This window comes from Seriola lalandi, unplaced genomic scaffold (genome assembly GCF_002814215.2).
Source record: "Seriola lalandi dorsalis isolate HSWRI2012SDOR001 ecotype SW California unplaced genomic scaffold, Sedor1 jcf7180002054888, whole genome shotgun sequence".
Taxonomy (NCBI): Eukaryota; Metazoa; Chordata; class Actinopteri; order Carangiformes; family Carangidae; genus Seriola; species Seriola lalandi.
In genome coordinates this window covers 25,691-36,159 of record NW_019525440.1, presented here as the reverse complement: position 1 = coordinate 36,159, position 10,469 = coordinate 25,691, and positions in this window count along the sequence as shown.

The window sequence follows — 10,469 nt, the reverse complement described above, 5'->3', positions numbered from 1 at the left end:
AATATAAACAGTTAAGTTATGTAAACAGGTGTCATGAAGGAGGAGCTCTAGAGACCAAAACTGTTTTTGTACCAGGCTGTAAACATGTTTATTTCTGCTGTAAAGTTGGATATTTTAACACGGGAGTCTATGGGGACTGACTCACTGTTGGAGCCAGACTCTAGTGGTCATTTGTGAAACTGTACTTGTTTTAGCAAGTGTTGGCTTCATTTTCCAGCGCTGAAGGTTGTTTATGTCTTCTGCATGTTTTTGTAGTGTTGACACAATAATTCGTACTGAAGTACTGAAATTGTGTGTTTTTGTGAGTTGACAGAAATTGTTGTTTCATTTGAGGGACATTGAAACTTTTATTTAAATATTATCTGGAGGAGTGAGGGGAAAAACTAAAACAATAAAGTCCAGGTTGTAAAATATTTCAGTATAATAAAGTATAATCCAGTAGGGTAAATTCTGGAGGCTGGGCTTCTCCTGCGAGACCTGAATTTAAGCTGAGCCAGGTCTGTTTTGCGTCTTTGGCTGAGGCAGGATTAAAGCTACAGCTCATTCCTGCAGGTCTCCTCCCTCCTCATTCATTCAAGGCGGAGGAGAGGTCAGAGACACACACACTGTTGATCCATTAGAGCGCCGGTCCTCCCTGCCAGCTCGGGGAGTGCTGACCTGCGACCCAGTATGTGTTCCTGCCTCTCCTCCGTCTGATGCCAGAGCCGCTCTCATCACCTCCCACTCAGAACGCCTCCTCTCAGGGCTCGACAGCCAGAGATCTCCTCGCCTGACACCGAGAGCTCAGCAGCACAGAGCTCCCTGTGACGGATGAATTTACACTCAGTCACAAGTTCACTGGAAATAGGAAGTAACCAGTCAGCAGGAGCTCTGGCACCGATATCAGAAAGATATCACGTTTATCAAGGGCTGAATGTTGTATCTTCACAGTGTGAAGCTTTTTTGACTTAATGACAAAGAGTTTATTTAGTTGGGTTTGCGGATTTGCCAAAGCTTGTTTTGAACAAGTCATGCAAATTAAATGGTAAAATGTGCTGTTTGTAATCTGTCGATCCCTCTCAACAAAGACAGCAGCCAAGTCGAGTCCAGTATATGAGTTGGTAAAGGTTGCATCATTAGCCTATCCAGTTCTGTATGACAGAAGCCTGGACAGAACGACTATCCAAAACCCTAACCGGTACAGTAGTGGACATGTTTTAATGTAAACTGGGTTGGAAAAAAAGTACAGGATTTCTCGTCCTATATGACTCAATAGCACCAGTTTACAGCTAGGGTAAAACCAGAGGGACAAACTTGTGTCAGTAAGTCACAACCTGCACTGTTTGCAACCCTGCATAGGAAATTTGTTGTCATGGCAACCCAAGACATCAAACCCAGAATATAATCTGCATGTGAAACACAGATCAGTTTTAACAGTTTTATCACATGAATATTAAATTAAACAGCCAGAAACTTTGTGTTTGTGTTATTAGATAACAGCCATGAGTTGTCATGTGATTAGGTATATATATATATATATATATATATATATATATATATATATATATATATATATAGATAGATAGATGGATAGATAGCAGTGATTTTGATATTTCGTATAGTATATTTCTTCTGTTTTGATGTGTTTGAAAACCTAATATAAAACACAGTTAATGTAAATTGTAGCAGGGTTTTTTTTTCAAATGGTGAAATGTTATTAAAAACACACAATTGATGAGGTATTTCAATTATTACCTGCTGATCCTCGATGATTGGTATCTATATCAGTATTTTAGACTGTGACGAGTGAATGGTGGGGAAGTCTGGAAATGCAGAGAATTGACCATCTTAACTCATCTTAATTAATATTGTTAATACTATGAAAAGTTTAACGTTTAACCATCTGCAACACAAGGACAATATAACTCAAATGATTGGTGAACTAGCTAGCTAGCTAGCTAGCTGTTCAAATATTCAGTTCATTTTGCGCTAACCTTTCAGCACATAAATATGATTTATTAATATCTACCAGCACCAGGTGGTGGTGATCCCTACCTTTTCGGAGGTCTAGAAGTCCGATTCTCTCTCTATTCCACCGTTTTTTGTATGCCTTTGATCCGTTACAGTCCACACGTCACAAAAATCAAAAGGGTTTATTCATAAAAGTATTCCAGGTTATGAATATCGTCATGAGAAGTCCACAGCAGACGACCGAGCGATTATTTATCCGCAGTAGCTCTCTTGCTCTCCTTCCGGCTGCGTCACCGGCTGCGTCAGCGGGTATGATTGTTTCCGTTATCTTTCTGGAGACAAAATGGCGGCCTCCCTCCAAAGATCCGTTCAGATTTCATAACGGGAGGCCTGGGTGAGGACAGCGAGTGTACCCGAGCGGTAAAAAAACGGTGACGTATTTTTTCTGTCAGAGAAACCGTTGCTTATCGATCACTGCTTCACCTTCCCGCTTGAAGACAGGCGTCTCCCCTGACCTATGAGAGTAGACAAAGGGGGCGGGGCATTTCTGAGCCGAGGCCAATAGAAGGATCAGCTCTTTTTAAAAAAAAAAAAAAAAAGGATTTCTGAAGGATTTTTAAGCATGAAAATGCTTCAGTACGTTTTTATTAAAGAGTTAAAGCAGATTTCTGTCAGTTTTTCTTTTAGAGAGGTTCATGAGCGCCAGTGAAAAAATAAACTATAAAATCCCCAGCTCCCATAATATTAGGCCCAGAGGCCTGAAGCTGCACAGTGGAGTTTTTGACAAGATGTAGAAGAAATATGGAGCTTTTTATTGTTCTTGTATAAAGTATATCACAGTGATGGTTATCGAATATGACTTTTTCTCAGGCAAAGAAAAAAAAAACCTTGTTTGAGCTGAAACAAGCAAACTACAAGATGTTCCTTTTCGAATGCTGACATTCCCTGACTTTTGCATTATGTGTTGTAAACATGATATTCAGGGTTTAGAAACCATATTAAGTCTTTATCCTAACTTTGGAAAACCTGGATATGCTAGCTGGAGCGCTCTGTGGCCCGTAAACACCCGATCCAGGTTTCTGATCATTGACTGTCACATGCACAGATGCATCATTTACTCAAGTTACATTCAAGTTAATCAGTAAAACTCAGTATTCAGTGGGAATCAAACCAGCAACCCTGGCCTGAGGTTCGACTGAGTGACACATTAAACAGCCACAGTGCCTCATTGTGCAGCTGTGAGGATCTGTGGAGGGATTCAGTTTCAGACTCTTCAGATGTTTGAAACAAGTCTGAGAGAAGCTGACAACGGGAAAGTTGATCCGAAGACAAAGACCTGTGGTTGAGGATGACAGAGGGAATATCTGCTGCTGGATGAAGTCCACCATGTACAGTAAACAGTGTGTGTGTGTGTGTGTGTGTGTGTGTGTGTGTGTGAGGGCAACGCTCCACCAGCCTCAACACAATGACATAAACTTGTATTTTATGCTGCTATTGCCCTCGAGGGCTTTTAACTGAGAACATGATCGCCTTGTTTTTCCTGCCTGTGGCGGTAAATAAAGACGTTTCCATGCCAGCGCAGATCTGCTGACACCCGCCTCATAATGAAACCTTTTTCTCTTTCTTACAGTAAACTCAGTTTGTCCTGCTGAATATGCAGCAGGTCTTGGCTTGATAATGCCCAGCATTCTTTACATACTGCTCATGATGAATTTAAATGATATAGTATGGAAGACAACTGTCAATGTCCATTGTGAAGAAAATGAGATTGCAAAATAAATCCACACATGCTTGTTTTCTTCTAGCTCAGTATACACCCAGTTCCACGGCCTGAATCTGGCCCAGCATGGTTGTCAGGTGCTACCTCCACATCTGGACCGGCTGTGAGAATCTGCCCAGATGTGGAAGTATTTGGGCCAGAAGTTTTATTTTTGCAATATGGTCAAAACCGTGTCTTAATTTACATACTTCCATACTCACACTTGCTATTTTGAGGGTATACGTGCACTATAAGCAACCAGATGGTTGGAAACTGAGTGTTTCCTGACCTGTGTCCTCGAGGACACCAGGTAAACCCACCTGCATCAGCAACCTGACAGCAACAGGCTCCTGGCTGAGCCGTGCGAAGATGTTGCTAACACGGTTAGCTGTCACAACTGTTACATTAGCCTTACAGGCTGATTGCATATATCATATATGTGAGGAGTAACGTGTTATTGTAGCTGAAGTTAGCATGTGTGCTAACGTTAAACTGTGAAACCACAGTGTAAAACATTTTCTAACACTGAGACTGATGATGAATAACGGCTCCTTCCCTCCATCACTTATGGACGGCTGCAGCAGCTTCCAGTCGACCTGTCAGACTGTTGCTCCGTCCTCACTGAGCTATGAAGGATTATTCTACATCTCTACTGTAATTTATACTTGTTACTAAATAAGATTTATCCACCTCTTTATGATGCAAACTTGTCTTGTGACAGTGAAGTTCACCTGCACCTTCATTCACAACTGTGTTCTAGTTTTAATTTGTCAGTTACAGTTGATTGTAAATTGTTGAAATTAATGCAGTTTTAATGTGAGATAAAGTTTCTTATGAAGCTTTGCTTTGTTGATGGTTTTTATGGAGCGTGTCTGGTGTGAATTTTAACAGCAGCAGCAGCACAGTATAGAAATCACAACACACTGAAGTTTTTCCTGAATCTGTAATTAATCAGAGACTTTCTATGTTGCTTTAATCAACAACAAACATGATAGAAATGTTTAAATGTGTCCGTCCTTCCACAGTGACGACACAGGATCTAGAGACAGATACTAGAGTTTGTGCTTTTCTAATTTCTCTTATGAACTCACCAGGTTCTGGCACTTCTGTATTGGCTTCATTTTCCAGACCTGGTCAGTGTCTGTGTGCCTGTGTAAACCCATAGATATTAATAAAACTTTACATTTTTATTCGTACCCCTACGAAAACGATATTTGACCTAATTGGTCAAAATGAAATAACCTACAAATAAAACTAAATACACACATTTCTGGTTCTCTGCTCAGTGGTCTGTTCTCTGAGCCTCCTCCAGGTTTTTATGAGGTCCAGTCAGGACGTCTTTTATTGCTCATAGTAACTTTACGGGCCCCACCAGGAGCTTTACAGCATGCAGGAGACATGTTGAACGTACTGATGGAGTAATGACTCCACATTCAGGTGGAGGAATGCAGCCCAATTAAAGCAGGAACGATGCATTTCTGCTGAGTGAGGTAATCCAGGAAAACACGCAGAGGAGATACCAACACACCTGGGTAAAAATACAGCACAGGTACAGTGTGGTTAAAGCACAACACCGGAACTTTACACAGATGGAGGGAAATCCAAACTCACCTTTACCCACATCTTCTGTCACATCTCTGGCCTTAAACAGCCTGACCTCCGACTCAGCAGGTTTTCAGCTGGAGTGCAGGGCGTCATTAGTGGTTGAGGACCAGAGTTGTTTTGCAGGAAACTGGATCAGCCTCCATTAAGCGCCAAAGTTTTACCGCCATCTTTGCTGACTCTGTGTATTTTGATGATGAAGATCATTTTCTGTTATTAAAATAAATGTAGAAGATTGTGTTTGAACTCTTTGTAAATGTGTCTTTTGATATGATGATAAGGCCGTTATGGTTGATCCTGCTTGAGCTGGCCTCCTAACAGGTTAGTCCAGCTCTGTCTTCAGTGTTTCACAGATGTCTTTCTTGTAATCTGCAGCTGCACTTCTCTGTTTGAAATCAGTTCAACCTAAATATCCTGTGGCAGGTTGTGCTGCGTTCAAGAGCCTGCCAGACTCTCTGTAGAAACAAGCTGCTGTCTGTGCGCAGACGAGCGTGGACTGCAGAAGGCCGAATGCAAAAAGAAATAAATCATCATCCGTCCAGAGATGACGACGAGCGCGACTCCGCTGCTTCGCCATCATGTGTGAGCTCTCAGAGTGAAACCATATGGGACTCAAACAGGGGAAAGTTAATGAGATTTTGAGCAGGCACTAAATATAACGGCGCTCCTTGAACTTTTACGATGACCTCCGACAGGCTGCACATAATAACCCTAAATGACTTTACAGCCTGGTTCAGTTATTAGGCTGCGCTTGGGTTACAGTCATGAGGTCTGCAGGGACAGAGGGAAGCGCTGCAGATCTGAATCAGCAGAGTGACGAGCTGGAAAACGACCTGAGCGATTTTCACCATGCTGCAGGAAATAAAGAGACCTGTAGTTAAAGGTATATTTGTGGTTTTAAGACCCAAAAACCATCTCAGTGTAGTTTTACATCTCCTCTCTCAGGCTTCTCTCTGGAGCTCTAGTAACAACAGGTCTGTGAGCCAATCAGAAGAGAGGAAGCTCGTGGTCAGACCTGAAGTCCCCAGACATAAGATACAATCAAATATGAACCAATATTTAACAATATGTCCAATAAATAGTCCACAGTGTCCAACATGGTATAAAAATCAGTGAAGCAGCAGATCAGCAACAAATGAGATACAAAATTAATGGAAAATAAGAATAGAAATATTAAATATAAATCTCAGGTCAAACATTTCTATAAATATCTATATTTAAGAAGGAAACAATCAATCAATCGAACTATTTGTTTGGCACTTTTCATACATATTAGAGTTTCACGGACTGATGAGTGAAAAATAAAAAGGACAAATCAAATAAAAAGGCTGACAATGAGATACAATAAAATAGATTTAAAAAGCTATAACAACATTTTTATTAAATGAAAAAATAACATAAAACAGAATTAAATATGATTTACAACATAGATACAATAAAATAAGTGAATAAAGTGACTAATGATTAAAAGCCAGGCTGAAGAGCAACAGGTTATATACAGTGTGTGGTTTAACAGATACACAGTTCATTTCCATCCACAGCTGTAGATCAACCAAAGTAAATAATGAAAACAATAAAAAATAAAATTAGGAGAGAAATTATGAAATTTAAATTAAAGAAAAGGTGCAATAACACAAAAGAAAAAAAAAATCTATATCTAATCCATAACTGATTTCCAAACTGAGCCTGAGCTGATGTTTCCCACAGTCCTCCGTCCTGCTGCTGCTCAGAGCAGGAAACAGAACAAACACGCCCCCTAGTGGCCACGCCCCCCACTCACATCCACACAGACTGACCTGAGATCTGCTGCAGCTCTGAGGACGAGAAGTAGTTCCTCCTCCTCTTCCTCTTCCTCCTCCTCCTCCTCCTCCTCCTCTTCCTCCTCCTCCTCCTCCTCCAGGAGAAACCAGCTTCACTAGTGTTCTTGTTCTGCGTGTTGTTCTGAGCTGCAGTGTTTGTTCATTTTAGTCTCCTCTCCATCCGCCATGTGTTTGACCTTTGACCTTTGACCTGCTCGTGTTTCAGCCCAGAACAGCAACTAAAACACAGTGGGAGATTTTCTTATTCTGAATATTTCTGCAGCACAATATTTCACCTCTCAGCAGCTTCAGTCCCAAAATACCAGACAGCCATATTGGTCAGATGGGACCCACCCCCTCCCCTTTGACCTTTGACCCCCCCAAGGACCCAACGTTGGTGTAAATGTGGGCCTGGTGCTCATAAATCACTCTGCATTAACCCTGCGTCAGGACGGCCACTAAACGACAGAGATGGAAAAGTAAATGTTTCTTTCTCTCTGTCAGCAGCTGTTCGATTTACTGTTTTAACCATTAAAAACCATCTAATTATTAAAATACTGTTTCCATGTGTCAGTTTATTGTATAGAACTGGACAATAACAACAGGAAGTGAGGAAACGCTGTCGTGAATCTCTAGATTTGCTCTAAGGAAACACAGAAGACTGGAAGATGAAGATAAAGTGATAAATATAAATATTATATAAAATTAGATAAATACATAAATATTTTTGTTGATTTCCTGTTTTATTTTGAAGTTGCTTTCCTTGTGTGTCCACTGTTGTTTTACTTCCTCTTTGTCTTGTTTTCCCGCCACAGTGATGGTTCATTTTTGTTTTTGTCGGCACTTATTCCCGACACCTTCTTAACTGTGCGTTCCGCACGACCTCTGACCCTCAGCAGGTTGCAGCATTTTGTCGAGGAGGCGGGAGAACCAGAAAGACAGCAGCGTCACCACCGGAGTGTTCTGTGAGGTCACAGTGGGACGGATGTGGTGAAACTCCTTGTGGGCGTTCCTGATAAATCGCATTCACAAGAACTTGAGGTCACCATGACCTTGAACTTTGACTTGAACTTCTGAAAGTTAAACCCCTGACCCTCAGACATGAAGGATGAAAAATTAAAGTTAAAAAGATAATAAATAAATAAATGAAGAATCAATACATAAATAAATGCAAAATAAAACCATTTTGGAAACAAAAAAATGCTATTTCTGTATTTTAATTTTTTTTTTTTCCGTATTTCTGCATTTATTTACTTCTGCATTTCAAGATTTATTTATGTGTTTATTCATGTGTCCGTATGTTAATGAGGTAGGCGGTCCTTCCTGAGACTAAAGCCGGATTGGTTGTTGCCTGTTCCTGCCTTCACTGATCCACAGGAGCTTTATCTTTCCTGCGACTCTGACGCCTGATTTAGTGACTTTTCAGACTCGTGACGTTTTTTTCATAAAGAACCAAAAAACAAATCTTTTGACTTTTTGAACTATAGAATGAAAAAATGCAAAAATACAGAAATATCTTTTTTATGAATGTTTTTATTTATCTGTAGTTCTTTCATTCTTCGTCTGTATGAAGCAGAATTCAGCCTCAAACTAAAACTAAAATAAAGGAAACCTGACGGATCCCGTCTTCAGAGAGTCTCCACACGATGTCGACACGCCCGTTAAAATCCACGTGTTCCTGTTTTCACGACCGTCGCTCCTCTGTCCAACCAGCTGCTCCACATCTGGTGAAATGAAGCAGGAAGCCATGACATCATTAACCGACCCTCATCAGAGCTGACAGCGCTGACACCGCCCCAGACTCTGGGAGCTCTGGTATCGAGTGTCCTCCCACAGTATGACGCTGTCGGCTGCAGAGAGATGATAACTTATTCATTTTAACTTACTGTGACCATTGTGTTGATGAAACGTGTATTTTTACAATGACTAAACAAACTCAACTCGTTTATGTTGAATTATGACGGTGTGACCGAGTGGCTGTAAAACAGGTCAAATAAAAACTAAAACAAAAGGTAAAGAACCAGAGAATATAGTTTTATTTTGTTGAACTGTAGGTGAGCGAGAGTCTGCGAACAACAGCAAACATCTATGAGGGGTTACCATAACAACACACCTGCCTGGAAACGAATCAACAATGTGCAGCTTCTAAATACTGACAGGTACTTGAGCTGTCGCCCATTTTAAAGTCTGAATACTTTGAATAGTAAGAACCACTTGCCCTTTAGTAACCCCTGCACTCACATCACAGAACATAATGTAAGTATAGATACGGTCTGTGGGTGTAAATGTGGGAACATGCTGACAGCAGCTGGAGCTTTATTTTGAACTTTATTCAATAAAGATTCATCGATATGCGGGAATGCTAAATGCTCGTTAGCTCATTAGCTTAGCTTGGTCGCTATAAGGGACGTACGTTTACAATTTATTCAAAAGGCGTTTGCTGCTAGACTCTGCAGCTCAGGCTGCGACTCATTCACTCCCTTTAATTCTCTTCTTAAGATGTTTTATTTCTATTTTTATCTCTATTCTTGTTTTTACATATTTCATTACGTCTCCTCACGTACTGTCAGATGTTGATGTTGATTTATGATATGTTTTTTAATTACTCTATTCTACTCTTTTCATTATGCTCAGGCTCTTTCAGCTGGATTTATTTTTCTGTGGAGCACTTATAAATAAATAACTCTATAAATAAAGTTATTATTATGAATGTTATTGGTATTCAGAGTGCTGGTTGGTTTCTGAGGTTCGAGACAAATTAACCCTGAAACTGCCATGAAGACGAGGGTCCTCCACCCACCGCCCAGCTTCACAGGACCATGTTTCTGAAGTGTTAAACTGGATTCACAAACAATAAATGACGTTTGTTGATATAGATTATAATCTTATATTTAATCTAGAGGCAAACTTGACTTCCACTGTGTCTTTCTCTGCCTCTCTGTGTTTATGATGCTTTTTACTCTAAAACTAAAGAAAACCGATAAAAACAAATCAAACAAACCCCATAATAATACTGTTGCTATAACGTCAGATAGATGCTGAAAATGTTAAAGAGCTAAATTACAGACTGTTTGTAACGACTGATCCCAGCGGACTGGTGACACGGAGGAAAACGCAACGTTTTTTAAAGGGAGTCACATGATACAAATATAACTCGAAGGCGTCTCCTCACATTCCCCAGGAGGCCGAGGGATAAAGTTAGCTGCCGAGGAAACTCTAGAGGCCCCGGAGCCTCGGGGCCCCCAGCAGCCTGGAGGCAGAGCTCACAGCACCATACAAGGAGTGTGAGGGCATCTGCGTGTGTGTGTGTGTGTGTGTGTGTGTGTGTGTGTGTGTGTGTGTGTGTGTGTGTGTGTGTG